We start from the raw sequence: 20,656 nt of genomic DNA, 5'->3' as shown, positions 1-20,656 counted from the left end.
TGTTTTCCCAGGCGCATTAGCAGGGAGCTGGATTAGAAATGGAGCAGCTAGAAATGAAATAGGTGCTCATAGGTGACACTGGTGTCAGGCCACAACTTAATCTGCTGTGCCACAACTCCACACCCTGTTTTTATATTTCTGTACTAAATCTACAGTTTATGAAGTCATTGTTTTGTATGTGTATGACTGGATTACGTTTGCTTTCAGGGGGAAATTTCATGTAAAATCATGGTAAAATTGACTTTTTTTTCATCTCATATTTTGGTCTTGTTAGGTTTTGGTAGTAAGTTATACTAGCATCTTAAGAGGAATTGAAACTTGTTCTGCAATTTTCCATTTTCTGAAAGAGTTTAAGGCTGGAATGATTTCTTTCTTAAATTTTGTTACAGTTGAACTATGACACAATGGGACCTGTGGTTGTTTTGGTATGGTTTTTATTTTTCATTATAGATTACATGTTCAATATTTATAGCTATTTAAGTGCCTAAAAATGTCTCCTTGTGTCACTTTTTGTAAATTTTATTTTTCTAGGATTTTGTCCATTTCACTCAATGCATTTAATTTTCAAAGTTATTGACATTTTTTGAAGATTATTTATCGTTATTGGGAAGTCAGGTGTAGACAAGAGGAGAGACAGAAAAGGAAGATCTTCTGTCCATTGAGTCACTCCCCAAGTGGCCACAATGGCCAGAGCTGAGCTGATCTGAAGCCAGGAGCCTCTTCCAGGTCTCCTGTGCAGGTGCAGGGTCCCAAGGCTTTGGGCCGTCCTTGGCTGCTTTCTCAGGCTACAATGGGATCCTGGTGCGTGCAAGATGAGGACTGTAGCTGCTAGGCTACAGTGCCTGGCCCTGACATATTTTTAATACTCCTTTATTATCATTTTGATGTCTGTGGAATCTGGTTATATTGTTTATCTGTGTGGATTTTTTCTAATCAATTTTAACAGAGCTTTATCAATTTCATTAGTCTTTACCAAGGACCAACTTTGTTGGCCTTGTTGATTTTTGTCTTTCATATATTATTTAATATGTTTATGGTGTTTTTTGGGGGGGATATTATTTCTTTCCTCCAACTTTTTTTCAAAATTTTTTGCTTCCTTTTTGTAATTACCTGAGTTGAATAAAACCTGGCTATCTAGAATTGTCAAGCTGAGTTGATTCACAGATTCATGTGCACTCATATGCAGGTATAATCGATGCGTGGTGTGACTGCAAGCAGCAGGCATGCACCTCTGCATAACAGAAGCACAAAATGATCACTTACCAAGTGGACGGCAGAGCTGAGCAGGAAGGTTTCGAAGAGAATAGGAGCTGATCCGCTCCATGGATCTGGGAAGCAGAACAACCGCTTTCAATTAGTCCTGTGCAGAGGTCAGATCCCCAGGAACAAGCAGCTTGACTTGTGCGAAGCGCCCGCCTCCCGGCCAGAGGCAGACTGCACGCAGCGAGGAGGACTGGTTCCTCCAAAACCAATTCAGAGGCTGTTGTGAAAATGCTCGGGAATGGATGCTGAGCAGACAAAAATAGCAGATGTCCATTCTAAAAGGAAAAAGAGCAATAGAGCAAGAGAGACCCAGGAGCCAGCAAGCAGAAGAGAGAGAAAGAAAAAAGCAAGGAAATAGGGAACAGGGGGAGGGGTGGTTCAGACCAGTGTGAATCGTCTCAAGAGACAGAAAGGGCCAGCAACCAAGAAGAATATCTGCAGCTTGTGTTAGCATCTATCATTCCCTTGCCCATCTTCCAAGTGACAATACTGCCAACACTTTGCCAGGGCTGACTCCATTTCTCCACTGGGCTAACGGACACTATGTAATGGGAACTGTGTAAATGTCCCAGCTCTTCACCGTCCACTTCCCAGGAACTTCATTGAATCTCAGAGGATCTGAATATGGTTGACATGCAGTCCCCTAAAGTGGTACCTTGATTGATAGTTCACTTTCTATTAGATCCCTGTCACTGGGTTTCCCTTCCCCACTCCCATATCAGTGTTTTCTACCCTCTGCTGCCAGCTAAGCTACCTGCACTCAAATCTTTGTCTCAGAGTCTGATGCTGGGAGAGCCCTAAACTGAGATACTCTGCGTGAGACTGGCCCGATGGATGAGGAGGCAGAACTCCCTGAACAACCACCTGCAAAGGGATGGCGCTTTCACTCTGCAGAGAGATGAAGAACAAACTCCCTAATGATTCCTTACAGAGAAGCTACCTAGTGGAGAGGGGGCAGTTCGGCGTAGGATATTTTCTTGGCTCTCCATTGTGAGAATGTTATTCCAGAGCTTTTTCTGGTTGTCAGACTTTCTTAACTTGGGCATTTTCTCCTGTTTCGATTTCCAATGAAACCTTAAGTACCGGCCAAAGAATGATGGACTCTTTAATTTCGTCAAAGCTAGGTGAAATCCTTCTTCTTAGTGTTTTTGCTGATGGAACCACTTAATTCACATGAACCACCACCAGCAGGGCAAAGCGCTTTGACAATATTAAATGGTTATGGAAAGACTAATTCATATTAATCGTCTGAGTTATGTTTTCATTTGCTTTACTGTGGTAGATGTGGCAAAGGAAGCAATAGGCCTCATGACTGACCTTCAGAATGAAAAGTTTAAAGCAATGTATATTTTTGGAAAATCACTTTTCTATAACACTCTTAGAGTTCTTTTAAAGACACTTTACCTACAAAGAACTTCAAGTGAAAAGTCATTATTTATTTTATGATCCAAGGCAGAGAGTGCTTGGGAACCCTGGGAGAGAAGAAATCTAGAGAATTCATCAGTAGAACTTTGGAACAAATGTGTCTTGTTCTTTCTTTTTAAAATAGATTTCCTGGTTTGACCCACATTGATACATCTCTAAATTTCCTCTGCAGTGTCTCTGAGAGGTCAGATCACAAACAGCACAACGATCAACAGCATGAAGTTCAAACTCAGAAATGCTTGAGTTCAAATCCTAGCTTAACCTCCTCCATGTGGCCTTGGACTGGTTACCAACCTTCTTCACCCTGGTGGTCGCATATGAATAATTAAACCTACTTTGTTAATCGATGAGCTTAGTATTAGGATATAAAGATGATAAAAATGACTAACATGCACTATGTATACTATATATATTCCATCCTAAATAGTATTATGCTAAATAATATATGATTAAGTGTACTGCATTGTCCTAAACTCTAACGTACTGTTGGATCAACTGATCCTTTTGTTTCTTGTTCTTAGCCAACAGCCATCTTAGCCTGAGTCTCTTTACAGTTTGCGAGGGTTTTTGTGTCCATGGCCTTCACACTTACGGCACTAACTACTGGCCACTTCATGTGATAGTCATCAATGTCTTTGTTCCCCAGGGAGAGCTGCCAGGCAGAGCAGGCAGTGCACACTGAGAAGGCCCAGGAGAAGGTCTCTGCGCGTCTCCTCATTGAGGAGTTGGATGACAAGGGTGAGTCTCATTACCTCTTGAATCTCAGTAGAGACCTCTGTAAAATGAGGACAAAGTAATGTGTTGAGTGCTGAGGAGAGTGCAGTGAGGCAGCCACAGGTGTGGTTTCATACACTTCACAGGGCTGTGTAGATAAAATCTTATACAACTTAACAGTGCTTAACCCAGGGCCTGGCACCTGCCACAGATGTTCATTGTTGATGTTTGCAAAGACAATGAGACATGATGCTGTGAAATTCCAAAGCCAGATCCCTCACATAAAAATGACAGGAAAACGATTAAGAACTTGTTCCATAACTCCCAACTCCCTTTTCACTCACTCTGAGAATACAAAAGTAGATGAGAGAGAAAAAATTTTTAAGAGAGTGCTGATGCCATTCCATGAGATTTCTGACTCCATCTAGAGAGAAGGGGAGTAGGTAGTGCTACCTTTTCCTGACTCACCACAGGGGTTTCCAAGGTCCACCGAAGAGGCTGTGAACTGTGTGGCCTGCATGTGGGAGTGTGGAAGGCAAGATGGGGGTCTGGCTGCGCACTGATAGTGACAAAGTGGCCCAGGACATTCAGGAGAGGAGTAGATAGAGATGGCCCTGCAGAACAGTGGGGTCATCTTGGACTTCTGCAGCTGAGGGACTGCTGGATCTCTTGGACCTCAGCTCCAACAAACACCTGACCATGTGGTGGGAACTCCCCATGAAGGACTGGCAGGAAGCTTTCAAGGATTCCCCCAAAGAACTCCCTGAGAAGAACAGTCAGCTACAACACCTGCCAGTCAAATAGAGGTCAGATGCAGCTCTGTTCACAACCTAGCAGGATATTTTTCCCTGTCCCTGCTTCTTCTTCATTCTCTCAGTATCTGCCACCCAGAGGATCCAGAACTGACGAGCACACTGGCCTCTGAATAGAATGATTGTCCTTGGATTGCAAATACACACTTTCCAGAGACACTAAGTACAGACAGGTGCTGTGGTGTCCACAGAATTCACCAGAATCCAGAGTCAAAGAGACCCCAAGGAAATTTCACTTCCCCTTCACCTCTTGGCAGACAACCCTGAATAATTCTGTTTTTTAAAAAATATTTATTTATTTTTATTAGAAAGTCAGATATACATAGAGAAAGAGAGATAGAAAAATCTTCCAACTGCTGGTTTACTCCCCAAGTGGCTACAACAGCTGGAGCTGAGCCAATCCAAAGCCGGGAGCCAGGGGCCATGAGCCCATTCTGGGTCTTCCACACAGGTGCAGGGTTCCAAGGCTTTGGGCCATTATCTACTGCTTTCCCAGGCCACAAGCAGGGAGCTGGATGGGAAGTAGAGCTGCCGGGATTAGAACCAGCACCCATATGGGATCCTGGTACGTGCAAGGCAAGAGCTTTAGCCACAAGGCTACCACGCCGGGTTCTTTTTCTAAACTTAAAATGTATTTTCATTTTATTTGGAAAGTTTGAGAGGGAGAGAGCAAGAAAGAAAGAGAATCTTCCAGTCATTGTTTCATACCCCTGGTGCCTGTAACAGCCAGGGCTGGATCAGATTGACAGCCAGGAGGGAGGCCAAGTACTTGAGCCATCATCTATTGCCTCCTAGGGTGCCCATTAGCAGAATGCAAGATTGGACAGGGAGCAGCTGCTTCTGAAATTAGGCATGCTGTTATGGGAAGTGTGCATCCCAAATGCTGATGTCACTACTGCCGCAAATTCCCGTCCCTGAATCATTCTTGGTGCATGACCCCAAAGAGGACAAGCTCCATAATTTGTGTGATGTAAGGCAAGATGAAAAGGCAAAGATCCTCATTTAGAATTTGTTAAGCTTTTCAAGAGTGGATGGAACACTAAAGCAAACATGGGACCCTTATAAGTGTGGGATCCGTGTGTAACTGCACAGGTCACATGCCCATGAAGCTGACCCTATCTCTAAATTACTTTCTCCACTGGCAATACCAATAGGGGAAATTGAAATCTGGAGCATGGGTGGCACCAGTTGTCTGACCTGGAGTCAAGGGGACTCATGGGCCACCTATTGCCCTGGTAGGGAGGGCAACCAACACTGTCAGCTGCTAGGGGATGAGTGTAGCAGCCAGGCTCCGTTAGACCACCCACTCTTACTGTTGCCCCAACAGGGCAAGCCTGAACAGATGGTCTCCTAGGATGTTAACTCCAAGATGTTGCAGAAGCCAAGATTGGGTCTGCTAGCCTGAGCCACGTTCGTGGCCTTAGGGTAGCTGACGCTTTCCCAGGGATCACAGAATGTGTCCTTTGTTTTCCATTTGGCTGCTGGTCCTTTTGAACATAGAGGGCTCTGTCGGGGACCCGGGGGTGGGGAAGCAGGGAGTTGGAGGATTACCCAAACCTTGCCCTTGTTGCCTGTTAGACTCACCGCTGTGGGAAGTGGGAAGTGTGTGACACAGAGGAATCAAAGGGACTTATGGTCTCAGCTGAGAGATGCCAATAGCAGACATCCTGGATTTGGATTACATCTGCATTGAAATGCAAACGCTAGGGCTGGCATAGTGGCACAGAGGAATAAGCTGCTACTTACAATTCAGGCATCCCATTGTGTATCACTAGTTCAAGTCCTGGCTGCTCTGCTTCCAAACCAACTCCCTGCTGATACACCTGGGAAGGAAGTCGAAGATGGCCCAAGTGCTTGAGCCTCTGCCTCCCACATAGGAGACCCAGAGTTCAGCCAGGATTGCACCCAGTTGGGAAGGGGGGCAACAAGTAGAAGAACTCTCTCTGTCTCCTTCTCTATCTCTCTCTGTCTTTCAAAGAAACAAATCAATGAAACTTAAAAGCAAGCAAGATGCAAGCCCTGCATTTCATCTACAAAGCTTCACCTCCTCTTGTCCTCCTCTCCCACCTCATCTCTGCTTGGCTGCTCTCTTAGAGCACTCCAGCAGCCCAGCAAGCAACTAGGTTTCTGTTCCCTGCACTGGAAAATGTTTTTCCCTTGGTCACCCTCCTGGAGAAGCCCGCGGTGCTCACTCTGCTCAGGGTGTTCACAGCCCTGATCTGTCATCAGCAAGCCCATCCCTTCCTCATTTGTGACTTGTTTAGGACCTTCTCCCACCCAACTCCGCCTCTGCAAGGCAAGCTCCATGAGAGCAATAGATCTCGGTGGACTTATTCTGGGCTGTCACTCCAGCGACTGCGACAGGAAAGGCAGCAAAGAGAGCTGTTGCAGAGTGAAGGAGGAGGCAGAATCATGTGCTGTATTTGGTGGGAGTAGAGTTTGATGATCCAGTGAAATATGTGGATGGAATGCTCGGGAGACAGCTGGAGAGGTCTGGCTAGACCCAAGGGAGACTTTGAGCCTGGGATGTGTATTTCAGAGTCCTTCCCATGAAGTCCCGGGTGTGGATGAGAAGACAGCTCAGCGCAGAGCCTTAGGCAATGCCTCCTCTCTGGAGATTGAGTTTATCACCTTGCCTAGGATGCTCTTCCAGCTCCCACGAAGGACCCCCCTCCCTCAGAGCTAAAGTTGCAACTACAGAACCACTCCCCTGTTTCCTTGCCTTGATACCCACTGTCCCACTGCACGTACCAAACAGTCACCCAAGCCCTTTCAGGAAACAGCCCTCTGCCTTTTGGCAGGCTGCCGCAGGCTCTCAGGCCAGGCCGGTCTCTTGGCTGCTCTGCATATGGAAGCTCAATTACCGACATTGGGAGGCCCATCTGCAGGGTGAGGGCAGAATACACAATGGAGATTGGTGCACCAGATAGGAGCCCAGATCAAAGAGGAACCCAGGGTTTGTGAAGTCCTTTCATCCTCCCTGATGAAAGGTGAGACATGAAGGTAAAATTATCATGATTATTTCATTGGGTTCCAATTGGAGGTGGGCTCTATCTCCCCAGTGTGGACAATAGCTAGCAGCCTGTGTGAAGGCTTCCGTAATACGTATGGACAGGCTGTACACAAGTTCTAATGCAGATGGATGCATGTGTGTGTGTTCATCAATGGCATTACTTAAGTACTTTTCAGTGTCAGGGAAGCCTCACAGAGGATCACAGACTTGAGCTCCCTGCGCCCTATAGATACAAACATACCATGAATATACATATTTTGTAAATGTATATATGGGAAAAGCCGTAAAGTAAGGGGCAAAAGAAAGCATAAGGACATTTGGATTTGTCATGGACTCTCTAGAGAGAGCCCCGAGGATATACCATTCTTAGAATAAAGCTTTCATTTCACAGTGCATCAGTGGGAAAATTAACAAGCTCCGCTCGTGCTGTTCCATAATTCATTCTCTTTGTTTTAGCTATTGAGCTGGGCTGGTGACTCAAAACCATGAGAAATAGCTTTTAAAGACAGATCTGGGCCTGGCAGTTTTGCCTTGCTAGTGACAGACGACCAACTTGTCCCATCATTAGGGAGATGGACATCATGTCACTTTGTCATTCAAATTCCTTCTCAATTTCACTCCGCGTCCTTCAGTGGCATTGGCTGCGGCACTGCACAGAGGATGTGGCTTCCAGGCTGGACATTTTCCTGCCTTCCCAGGGTTGCTATTGTGGCCGGATTTAGAGGTCCTTAGCTTGGGGCGAGGATAATACTCCTGCATGGTAAGGGGGAGGGGAGAGCTTTCTCTGGCCACATCTGGGTTTACCTGACCTTGCACACAGCCTTTTCTTTCTCTGGGAGAGCTTACTGTTGTTTTTTTTTTTTTTTTGGCAGCTCTGCATGCCTGGGGAAAGTGGAAAGCTACAGGACGGTGACAGCTGAGGCAGAGCTCTAACCAGTAGGTCCCCAGGGTGGGTCATTTATTGGGTTGACAATCCAGTTGATGCTTGCTTGGATTGGGGCCTTGCACTAATTTGGATGCTGACAGCAGGAGATGGGGAGCAGATAGGGGACCTTGAGACACTCCCCCTAACTGTCAGTTGACTTGTTTTGTGACCTCAGGCCCCAAGGTACAGGTCTTCTTCCCTTGGTGGGATACTGAGGTGACAGTGACTCTGTAGGTTGCTTAGGGACATTTCCATTGGGAGCTGGTGGCCACAGTGTCAGACGAGACAGGTTGCTTCCATGTCACAGGGCTTTGCCCAACTGGGTCTGGATGTGCATCAGCCTAGATTTCATTTTTCCTATTTGCTTTTGTATTCCAGTAGTAATAGAAGGCTTTACCTCGGAGCCATGCACAAGAGACATAGCTCAGAGGTGATCCCTCTCAAAGGACACATCAGGTTCTGGAAGAGAGTATAACGGATTTAAATGGGTCAGATGCCATGACTCAGCAGCTTCTCCTTGATCCTTTAATCTCACATCTGAAGCACAAGACCCTTCCAGGCTACCCAGGGCAACACTGGCCTGGGACTATCAGGGCTTCTAGTGCAGACGGTCGAATAAGCTGTCTGCTGCACCATTTCATATTTTAGTTCGGTTCAAGACTCTTTTTGAGGCACTGTTTTCAGATCCACCAAGGTCATGCCAGAGAAATGCTGTCCTCTGGGCAGACAGCCACAGTGACCAGGCCACTGAAAAGCTACATGAACGTCAAGAACTCTATGCGAGGAAAGAGGCACCTCCAAGGGATGTGGGAGGGAGTTTTACCTCCAGTTGCCAGCATCTGCCACATATGCAGCCTTCCAAAAATACTGGCATCCTGAAAGAAGAGACAGCTGTCTCCCCAGTCCCTCATTTTTCACCTGCTTGCTGGCCTAAGACTGATAAGACAAATTCAGATCAAATTACCTGGCAGCTGGGAGAGCAGTGAGATAAGGACAGGCAGGCTCAGGAGGAGCTAGGCAGAGCAGCACAAATCCAATTGTGTATTAAATTTTCTAGGTGCTAAAACCACATGTGTGCTCCCCTCCACACACAGAAGGGAGGCACCTGAAGTCAGCCAGCAGCAAATGAGGTTCCTTGGAGAAAAACAACACCTTCTGCCTCTCTTAGGGACCTGAGATAACAGAAGCCTACAGTCCATTCTCACTAAATCTGATGATGGGAAAGTGAAGAGAGCAGAGATGAGCATTGTTAAAGGAGAGAAGGGACCAAGAGCCAGAGAAACTGCCTGAAGAAAGGAACACACCTGACTGACATTGGACCCCTCCTTCCGGTCTCCTCTTTCCCATTTGCAAATGAATTTTAATCCCTCTGGATTTTTTTCATCTTCAGCTTTTGGCCAGTTTAGTTCATTTCCTCCTTCTTTTCTTCCTTCTTTCCTTCCTCATTCCCTCCCCGCCCGGCTGCTTGCCTTTCTTCCTTCCTTCCTTAATTCTCTATTTCTCTTGGGTTTATTGTATTATTTCAAAGGCAGAGTTAGAGAGATCAGGAGAGACTGAGAGAAATTGTCCACCTGCTAGTTCACACCCCAAATGGCTGCAGCAGCCGGGGCTAGACCAGACTGAAACAACAGTGAGGGTTGGGCCAGGCCAAAGCCAGGAGCCTAGAACTTCCTCCTGGTCTCCAGTGCTGATGGCAGGGCTTCAAGTACTAGAGTCATCTTCAATTGTTTTGAGTGACACATTAGCAGGGAGTTAAATCAGAAATCAACTGGAGCTTAAATAAGCATCCATATGGGATGCTGACATCACAGAAGACAGCTTAACTCACTTTGCCACATTGTTTGCCCCTGTAGATTTTGTTTCTTGTGTGAAATGCCAGGGTAAGGATTCCTTAAAGCTGCAAACTCTTTCACAGCTTGAAGCCTTTAAATTTCTTACTACCGAAGTCTACAATAAGCCATTCCCTCCGAGGGCTTATTCTTGGGCCCTTCCATTTTACTTATCAAAATCAAAACCTCATCGTTAGGTTATCAAATCCTCCAGAGGTATTGTTTTTAATCAAGCGCCACCTGCTGTGTCTGGGAATAGCATCTAGACATGAGCTCTCAAATATCAGGAACCTGAAAGAGTTCAGAAAGTGATGGGACTACGCTGTTGCTTGCTTCAGTGGTGCTAATTACAAAGATGTATGCGCATGTTCAAACTTATAGAACTGTGCACCACCAAAAGCAAGATTTTCTCCTTGTAACTTTTAAGAATAAAGGGAAAAGTTGTCAGTGATCCATCAGTGTTAACCGAGCAAAACTCTCCATCAAATGGGCTCTCCTCTTTTACGCCAGAAGCAAAGGAAGAATATCGGTGTGATAGAGCGGTCACTTGGGGAGTGAATCAATTGACCAAGATCTTCCTATCCATCCTCCTCTCTGTATATCTGACTTTACAATAAAAGTAAATAAAAATCTTTAAAAAGAAGTGAAAAATCAAAATGAAAAGTCTTAAGCTTCCTGGTAAATGAGAGAATTTTTATATTCCAGCTAATAAGTTGTTTTCTTTTTAGAATTCTATTATGTATTTATCACAAAGTGAAAATGGTCTAAGATCCTGGGCCTTGCCCTATGCATTGATCCACGCCCTAGGTCTCCAATACTCCCCTAGGTTGGGTTTGAGAAAATGAGACATCAAGACCCATATGTGTGACCTAGACTTGATGGAATCCAGATAATTAGACGTCAGGTGCTAGCAAAGTTACACTTGATGGTTAGAGACGAATTGATAGAATCAGAGAATGAAGACCTGTAGCATCTCAGAGGGGTAAGGGCCTTGAGTGATCAAAATCCCTTCAACAATGGGTGACTTGGATGACATCCCTTCTCTTGTTCATCAGGAACGAGACCCAGGCCCTTTCTCCCACTCCCACCTCTGTGGGGACTTGGTAGCGGGACTTGAAGGACATTTTTTTGTGAAAAGCAGCATTTAGTGTGCAGAAAAAAATGGAATTGATTAAAAACTAAGTATATTTTGATGCAAAAATCTTTGAAATCCTTGCAGATAACAGATCTGCAAGATATTCATAGAAAATGTATACTATACAAAAACAATGCTTGAATTTTAAAAGTTTATTCATCAGAATAAACTTATATTTTAGTTCCATTTTCCCTAGAACTTTGAAATTATTGTATTTTACCTAGGTGAAAGGCAGAGTAACAGAAAAGGAGGGGAGAGGCAGAAAAATAGAGAGACCTTTCATCTTTTGGTTCACTCCTCCCACACCCACAACAGCCAGGACTGGGCCAGTACTAAAGTCTGGTTTCCCACGTTGGGGTCAGGGATACAACTGCTTGAGCCCTAACCCACTGCCTTGCAGGGTGCACTTTAGCAGGAAACAGGAATCAGCAATGGAGTCAGAACTCAAACCTGGGCATTCTAAGTGGTGTCTTACTTGCTATGCTAAATGCCTGCCCCAAGAACCCTTTGACTTCCCCTCAGGTTTCAGGGAAAATGAACTCTTCCTGAATTTTCAGCATTTTTCACATCTATGCAATCACACTTTGGGACCAAAAATAACATAGCAGCTGAAATAGAGTTACTGAATTGTAACCAGGAGAAAGTCTCCATACTGGGCATCAAACAGTTTTGGCAATTGACATTATAGCTCAGGCAGCAGCAAATGCTCAACTCGAGGTGGCTTCATTTGGGAAGAGGCTCTTCATGGAGCATTGAGGCTATGAGACGAGGATGAGGCTCTTCATGGAGCGTTGAGGCTGTGAGATGAGCATGAGGCCGGGACAACAGGAGAAGTGAAGGTCTCGGACAATGCAGCCATTCATTAGGAAGGAAAGATGTGAGGAGCCACTACACCCTGGGGGCTATACCTGCGGAGATATTTTGTCAGCCATTTACATTCATCTGTGCATTTTAATCAGGATGTAATTGTGAACTTAATATATGCATTTAAGCAGAGCTTTCTGGAAGGCGATGCTTTGTTAACTCCTAATTAGCAGTGTCGATGGCTAAGAAATTCAAGCACAGGGGCCCACATTGTGGCACAACAGGTCAAAATGCTACTTGAGACCCTGATATCTCATTGTTAGAGTGCTAGTTTAGGTCCTGGCTGCTCTGTGTGGTAAGGAAGGCAGCAGATGACAGCCCAGTTACGTGCTCTCCTGCCACTCACGTGGGAAGCCCGAATGGAGTCCCTGCTCCTGGCCCAGCTCTGCTCTTTGTGGCCATTTGGAGAGTGACCCAGCACGTGGGTGATCTCTCTGTCCCTGTCACTATCTCTGTCATTCTGATTTTCAAATAAATAAACCGATCTTTAAAAAGGAAGAAAAAGAAATTCGAGTGCAGCAAAGGGGCCTTTTGGAAGGAGACCTGGGGAGATGGTAGTGCCCTGCACAGCTCTTGCTGCCGTCTCAAGGCTGCAGCCGCGGAAGGCTCAGTCTGCGCAGCCTCCTGCAGACTGCAGATGGGATTAGTTTGCTGAGATTGCCAACCTCGTATTCCAGAGAATTTGACTTTCAATCACAAAGGATGCTATGAGGAGGCCCTGTGCCAAGGTGAGAAGGGCCTGCAAGCCAGGCATTAGTGTGAGGGGCAAGGTCTCTGGTGGCCACCTGCCGAGTGAACATTCATTCCACCAGGCCAACTCAGGGCTCTAGCCTGGGACAGGGACTCCTGTGCATTGACCTTGGCTGGAGCTCCACCTCAGCTTACGCCTGCCCCCCCCCCCATGTCTCTTAGTCACAAGGCCAGGCATCTAGAAAGCTCCCTCCTTGTTTTATCTGGCGGAACATTGGGACAATAATTGGACTGGGTTCAACTGGCCAGGAAACCAAAGCCCAGCAGAAAAATGCCTCATGAGTCCTGCCAACCTCCTGCTCCTTGCCAATCCCAGTGCGGGACAAACAGCCCTGCCAGAGTGCGGATTTGTGAGGGGGGAAGTAAATTCTGTATGTGGAAGCCACAGAACGGAAGTTATGTGCTTTTGGTCGAGGATGGGGGTGCACAAGCAAGCACAGTGCTGAATCCATTCTGTGGCTCATGGATGAATTTTCACTCCCACACACACCCTCCTCTCTCCAGGCCTGGAAGGGAGTTGGTCCGGCTTGCAACAAAGGCGTTTGCCCCTGTGGCTTTGTGAAAAAGAATGTGTGTGCTTGTCAAAAGAGAACTTCTCTGCGTGCTTGGAAGGGTGAGCCTGTCTGCCTGCCAGAAAGGAGCAAGGCTTCGTCTGGTTGAAAAAGAGAAAAATTCCACTAAGCAGCCCCATTAGCCACTGCACAGGCCAGCCTCCCTTCCCTCAAAGACATTGGTTTGCTGCTGCCAATCTAGCTTCCCTAGCTGTCTCCTTTTGCCGCCCTGAGACAGAGAGATGCCCTTAGGGGTCCAGGTCTTCCCATCACAGAAAGGTAAACAAAACTTTTTTTTGAAAGTAGGCAGGGTAGGGAGTGTTTCAGGGCTCCAGGACTTGTGAGCAATATGTTGGGAAACAAACACTCTTTGCTCTCCAATCATTTTTGGAAAAACTGAGATGCAAAAGATAACCTGCCCCACTACCTGGAGCAGGTGTGGTGTTAATCAGGTGATGGCTGTTAGGTTTGGAGGTGATTACGATTCAGAGAGGCCTTCAGTTCAGGCATAGAGTTTCACTAGTAAGAGACAGTCTGAGGAACTACTCCTGGCGGGAGGTGGGCCAGGACCACTTCCCCATGGCTAACTGACCACATGAGGAAAATGACTGCTCAGCACATACAGCACTGGGCTTTTATAGTCTTAGGTGTGGGGGGTTGGAGAAGACAGCAGCTCCTCGGTTGGCTCGTGTGTGTGACATATAGCCTGGGATACTCATCATGGCGCATGCTGACCTTCGGTGCAGAGACAAAGTTAGGGTGATTTAGCATTGCAAACATTTCTGGATGGAAGTGTTGGCTTGACTGGCAGAGTGGTGGAGTCACTTTTGATCTACCCAAGCTATCAGTGGTGATGATAGGACCCTCTTCTGGAAGTCTGCTCGGGATTGAACCTCCCATCCCAGCAGCACGTTCATCTAAAGCAAGGCCCAGGCTTCCGATCAGACACGAATTTGCGAGGACAGTAAACAACACAAATTTATTCTACAAAGACCATTCAACTTTGATATAATTGGCAAACATTGCCTTTCTCTCTTTCTCTCTCTCTCTCTCCTTTTATTTGGATTTTATGGTACAATTCCATAGGGTCTGGAATCCCACTGCCCCCTCAATTCCCACTCCTGACTGATTTACCCCATATTATTACAATAGTATAATCCTTCAAAAGGAGTCATAATTCCACCAGTCTATTAAGTGTGCCCCGACATGACTGGTACAGTGTCAAACAGTCCAGCATTCTATTGTCTAGGTATGTCCAGCAGTTTCATTGGGAGTCCGTCTTTGAAACATCGCCTTTCATGGCTTTGGATTACCATGGAGATCTTCCTAAGACTCAGAATTACACTTGGGACAGACCATCGCCCTTTCCTCGTGGCTGCATCAGGCTTCTGTGGGACAGGTTGGGACAGTAGGCCATTTCAGGTTGCAGGTGGATTCTGAGCCCCTGATAGTAACACCTTCATCCATTTAATGTGAGTTTGAGTTAGTGTTTCCAAAATTATTGAAAATTCCCCCACCCCACTGCCCAACCCCCCACTGTTGGGTGGGAAGAAAGAAGGCAGATAGACATACTTATCTCATATTTGCTTTGCTCTTTCAATTATGGAAGCACCAGGCTTTGAGACTGCCTAAACTTCACCAAAGTTAGAGTCAGCAGAATGGAGAACCTTTTTTCCAGATCTGATTCCTAAAACTGTCCCTGTGAGTTCCCGGACAGTAATGAAATAGCACTGCAGTTGGGAATGGCAATCAGTTCAAGGCAAACTTGTTTAGACGTAGCCGAGAGAGTTTATTGGTTTCTTAGTTAGCAGTTGTGAACTGGTTGTTTTGTTTGTAAGTCACACCTGGAGCTCTGAGAAGGCAAGCAGGAGGTTGCAGACTCTGCTGTCTATTTCATTCCCAACAGAACTTCATCTCTGCTTGAGAGGTTAAAGGTCAGGAACCTGGTGTAAAGATATATTGGGACAATGGATGAGACTTCAGGAGTGGTCTCCTCCCTGAACCTGCAGATTTCCAAGAGGAGTTTGCTGCTTGGATTAGTAGGCCTCGCATGACATTCCTGGACTAAAAGGTAAGCTCAATTGGCAAGATCCAGGCTGTGATTCAATGCAAGTATACTAAGAAAACCAACAGCAAGCATTTACTGAGGTTATGAGCTGAGATGTTGCTACGGGCATGATCTAGAACATTCACTGAGAAAGATTCTTGCCAGAAATAATTAGATCTGGACTTAGGTCTATATGCCTAGTGACCACTTTATAGGAAACATAGGAAACAGGAATATGTTCAGTGATATTATATGAAAGAAAGAAGCCACTTCTGTGGGCTAGAAGGCTTGCTCCTTCCAATATATAAATGATATTGAAAACATTGGTGAGAAGAAACTTATCAATTAAAAGCAACAAAACTCATTTGAATCCTGAATCAGTCAGTCCATTCCTGAAAAACTTTTTTAAGATAATCTGGGGAGTTTGAACAAAGGCAAGATATTGGAAGGTCTTAAGAGATATTATGTTATGAATATTTTAAAGATAAAATTCTTATCTTTATACAGAAATGAATTGCTGATATTTGCTTTTTAAATATTTTAGTGAGGAAAGTGAGATGTTGATTAAAAGGAAAAAAAAAAAGATTAGTTGAGCATTGATGTTTAGGTGAGATATTGATGAGATTTCAATATAGTTTTCTCTGCTTTTGTAAACGATATGAATTTCCAGACTCTGGTTGGTTCTGTGAGGCTGCTGTGGGAGGCACAGCCTTTCAGACAAGGAAATCTTCAAAACATGCCGCCTCCCTCCTTTGTAGGGGGAGGAGGGGTTGTTCCAGGCCGCAGGGTACAAACTCAGAGCTTGGGGAGGGGGAATGCTCGCCTGGAAGATTCTGGCCTCGGTCAGTACTTTACAGAGGCTAGTCAGTACTTTGAGCATAGAACCATCTCAGCTGTGCCTACTACACTCATCCTCCTGTCTCAGCTCTCACCTGTCTTCCATCCAACCTCACACCTATGCTGACCACCCAATATGTTGCTTCTTTGGGAAACAGAAGAAGAAATCAGTGTCCCACTTTTGAGGTGAATCCACTCTAAATACACAGAGAATAGACAAGTGAGTTACACTATGCATTCTTTTTTATTTAAACGAGATTTATCTATTTATTTGAAAGGAAAACGATAGGGGAGGAAAAGAGAGAGAGAGAGATTCTGTCTCTCTGATTTTCTGTCTGCAGGGTTCATTTTCCAAATGGCCACAATGCAGGCCATTTGGTGCAGGCCAAAAGCAGGGGCCCCAGCACTCCATCCCAGTCTCCCAAGTGGGTGGCAAGGCCGCAGCAACCCAAGCCATCCTCTGCTGCTCTCCCAGCTACACTAGCATGGAGCTAGAGCAGAAGCAGAGCAGCTGGGACAAGAACTGACAGTCTAATATAGGATGTTAGTGTCAAATGGTGGCTTAACTCACTGCATCATAACACTGCCTCCCCACTAAGCATTCTGGATCCTACAATCAGGCTTCCCAGGGCAGGTAATCATTGCTCAATCATGGCAGTCACACAACAGTCTTAAATGGTCTGATGAATTTGGTCACAGGTGGATGCTTCTGAGTGCCTGTCAGGGTTCCCTGATCCTTCCACTAGGATCAGAACAGCCAGCCTCTTTGCTGCCTAGCAGTGTAGCAAGGGTACCTGATCCGAGCATGCGCGTGCAGGAGCTATGCCTCCTCGCTGCAGGCACTTCTCTGCTGACTTGGTTCTCTAGCCCTGAGGCCATGTCTCCTAGGACCACCACCTCCAGGAGGCACACGGCCAGGAATGCTGGCAGCTGTCCTTGCTGGCAGCATTGTCCCCACCTTTCTGGTTGGCTCAGGCTGTTTGAGCACACAGCATATTGGGTCCTGGGACAGTGGTTTCACAGGTCTCAATTCCATGCACCACCGTTTCCTTCCCACACAACAGTCACTTTGCCGCTCTTCTCTGGGAACATTCTGTCACAGTCTCTCCCATCCTCCTCCACCGTTGCTTTATTTAGGGAATTCCAAACAGTTGTTTGGACTAATTGAAAAAGGATATTTGAACAAGAGCAAGTCTCTGGTGAGTGGAAAACCATGATTAGGGAATGTTTTGTTCTGAAACAATCTCGTCTCTGTGCTGCATGCGCTCTTCCCCTAACTGTTCATTAAACAGTTTCACACATACACAGGTCAAGTTGATGGCTTTGAATCTAGCATCCTTGACATCCCAAGTCTCGCGGAAGTCCTTGAGGGGCTGACACTGGTGGCAGAAGAGGAATGGAATGGTAATGGGACAGAAACCAGTAGCGTCCCACCCCCACCGCACCTCAAAGAACTCCCCTTTTGTTGGCTACAGTTATCAGAGTTATGAAAAAGACTTAGTAAAAAGAAAAAAAAATCCCTGTCTAAAAAATGTATACACACACTCAAAGTTAAACAAACAAAACAGCTGCTTTGGTAAATACTCTAACCCGTTGTGAATTTACATCAGTCTTTGCTCAAAGTATTGAAAATGACCCCTTAAGTTCCCAGAATCTGCTACTAGCATTTTTGTTTGTTCTGATTGTTTTGTTAGCAAGCCTTTCCTTTGTGGCTGTCACAGAGGGACACCAGTGCAGCCTAATGTGATCTCACAGTCTGGGGAATCAGGGGAGTTCAGTGTCACCCAGCAGTCAGCATTCCATTACACTAACGCCCTGTGGCCCCTTGTGCCCACCCCAGATCCCATTGGATGCTTAGGGAATAACAGGGATCAGCAGTTGCTCACAGAACATGAAATCTGAGCGGTTTGTTGCCTAACAAGCCAAGTCAATAAATCTGAGTTGCCTGGGCCACACCCCTTCTCATTCGGCTACACCAATAATCCTCTCAACCCGGGCCGAGCAACACTTGACAGTGGTTACCCCACTCAGAGCAGCCCCAGGAGCTCACCTTTGCTTTTTTGTCACGATTTCCAACCAAAAATGGCAAAGTCACCACTTGCTAACAGAGAAGAAACCTCATCTGTTCAGAGCACAATGAGGAGGACAGTGTCTCTTCCAGGAGATTCTTCGAGGCTCGAGAGAGAGTGCGTTAAACGGAGGAGGGCACACACTGGGGTAGGGGAAGGCAGGGAGTCGGATTCAGACAGCTGTTATATTCTCTGCTAAAAAAACAGAAAACCCATTCCCTGGCCCACAGCTGGGGATAGGGCATGTCTGTTGGTGAAAACTCCAAGCAATCTGTTGTTAATTCACTACAAGAGATGCGATTATGGCACAGGTGTGGTCCTGTGCCCAAAGAGCTTGCAGTATAGCCAGGCAGCCAGGATGTGTTCCAGCATCTAGAAAAATACATAGCATATATGGTGATGCAGTGAGGGATATGGGCACCAAGGAAGTGCTGCGGATGGCGCACAACCCCAAAGCCTAGACTGGGGGGTTGTGAGCTGCTCTACTTCTGCCTTTGACTTGGGAGGTACTGCTGAATGCTCCCGGCCAATCTGCAGCCCCTTCCATGCAGACAGTGCTTCGCGGCAGAGGGGATCCCTTTTAGTCACTGTAGGACCTCATGGAGACTATATCAAGGCTGGTATGTTGGTGCCAGAAAGTGCAAAAAGGATGAATGGCACTTTAACACAAAGGGATGAAGAGTGACTAACTCTACTTGGTATGATGTTAAAATCAGAGACATTCTTTATTTCAAAACTATCACTGGTTGACACTCTTCTAAAACAGAAGCTCTTTTTGTTGCTGCTATTGTAAAAAAAGGGGGGTGTTGATAAAGAGCCAGCGGCACATGCACATCCACAGATGTGCTGGACTGGCAGGTTGCATAAGAAGAAAGAGGAACCCGGGGCTCCAGCTTCTCTGTGCTTCTGCCTCAGGGGAATTTCTGGTCCTTGGCTTCTCCTGTTCCTTCATGCACTAACCCATTTGGCTAAGGACTGGATGCACACTCCTGAGAATACTACTTTAAAGCCAGAAATGCTCTGCTCCTCAAATCACAAGTCTGCCTGCATCTGCCCCCTCCCTTTCTCCTTCTTCCTTGTAAAATGAAGGAGCAGCTCTTCTCCCACCTTCCAAGGGGGCCCCTCTTCTCAGTTACCTGCTACTCTGTTCTGCTGGTTCCTTCCCACCAGTATCAAAAGCATACTAGATCTCTACCCTGTGGAAAAAAAATAAAACTTTTCACAACCCACACTGTTTCCAGCCAATCTCCTGAGCCTGACTCTGAAAAAGCTTGTCACTCCGTGTTCTCCACTTCCTCACTTCCCATCATTCCTCCACCCAGGCCAAGCAACCTCTGTCCTGGTCACATTGCCGAACATGCACCATTTCCACTGCCATTGCCTACCATGCTCCTTAACTGAAAATCCATATCCCGCTCTTCAGGTCTTGTGCTAGAACACTGTCTTAGCTCTGAAGACCAGCTTGCAAGCCTCAGTTTGTACTTCTGCAGCATTTGACATTTTCTCTTACCTTAGACTTGATGGTACTGATTTCCAATGGTCCATTAACTTGCTCTAATTAAAAAGGTTATTTTAAAATTTATTTGCTTTATTTGAAAGCTGGGTAGAATGACAGAAAGAAGGGAGAGGTAGAGAAGAGATGTTTTCCATCCACTGTTTCATTTCCCAAATGCCCATAAGAGCCGAGCTGTGCCAGGCCAAAGCCAGGAGCCAGGACTCAAAACCTTTACCCAGATTTCGCCTGTGGGCGGCAGGGCCAACCAGGTGAGCTGTTGTCCTTTTCTTCCAGGCACCCTAGCAGGAATCTGGACCAGAAGTTCCAAGTAATCAGGACTCACACTGGCACTCTGATATGGGATGTGGGCATCCCAAGAAATGGCTTAACCCATTGTACCACCACACTTGTCCTTTGTTTGGCTGTTTTGTTTCTGTTTATTTTGCTAGAATAGGGATTCCACTGAATGGCACACTGTGGGGAACATAGAAAAGCATACAAAGTTATCGAGTGAGTGATGGATGCTATTGTGACTCAACCCTTACCAGGAATGAGTTCTGCCACTACTTAGCCAAACAAAGGTTTCTCAGGGCCCAGGGCCTGTCAAGCTCTCAGGTTCACCCTCATCACCTAAGCATCTTGTTCAAAAGCAGGTTCCGAATAAGGAGGTGCGAGGTCTGTGTGCCTGACACCCTTCCAGCTGAGGCTAATGCTGCCACTGCACAGGCCACCCTTAAAAGCAAAGAAAGCAGAACAGTTTAATAAACTTCAGTAGAGAAAGAGGGTCATCTGGTATAAGCTCAGACCCCAAAGACCGTGTGAGGGGACTGCAGAGGGGCTCCCCTGTCCCTCTATTCTTCCTCTCCCCTTCTCCACCAGCTTCAGCACATCTGCTCCCCAAGGGCCGCTGAGCAATGAGATTCCTTC

General features: G+C 46.1%; 1 long non-coding RNA gene across 2 annotated transcripts in view; it reads left to right on the top strand.

Moving 5' to 3' along the window:
* Positions 1–3,248: 3,248 nt before the first annotated feature.
* Positions 3,249–20,656, top strand: part of LOC131482830 (uncharacterized) — a 185,171-nt gene continuing 167,763 nt past the window's right edge. Inside the window, exons 1-2 of one of the 2 annotated variants that reach the window (XR_009247334.1) lie at positions 3,249–3,426; positions 15,188–15,352. This is a non-coding gene — a long non-coding RNA (uncharacterized LOC131482830). Of the gene's footprint in view, positions 3,427–15,021; positions 15,353–20,656 lie in introns of those variants that run through there. The other variant, XR_009247333.1, reaches the window with a different exon arrangement.

The sequence above is a fragment of the Ochotona princeps genome, chromosome 21 (assembly GCF_030435755.1).
Source record: "Ochotona princeps isolate mOchPri1 chromosome 21, mOchPri1.hap1, whole genome shotgun sequence".
In the NCBI taxonomy this organism is placed as follows: domain Eukaryota; kingdom Metazoa; phylum Chordata; class Mammalia; order Lagomorpha; family Ochotonidae; genus Ochotona; species Ochotona princeps.
The sequence above is the reverse complement of the archived record's forward strand: the minus strand, read 5'-3'. Positions and strand labels throughout refer to the sequence as shown.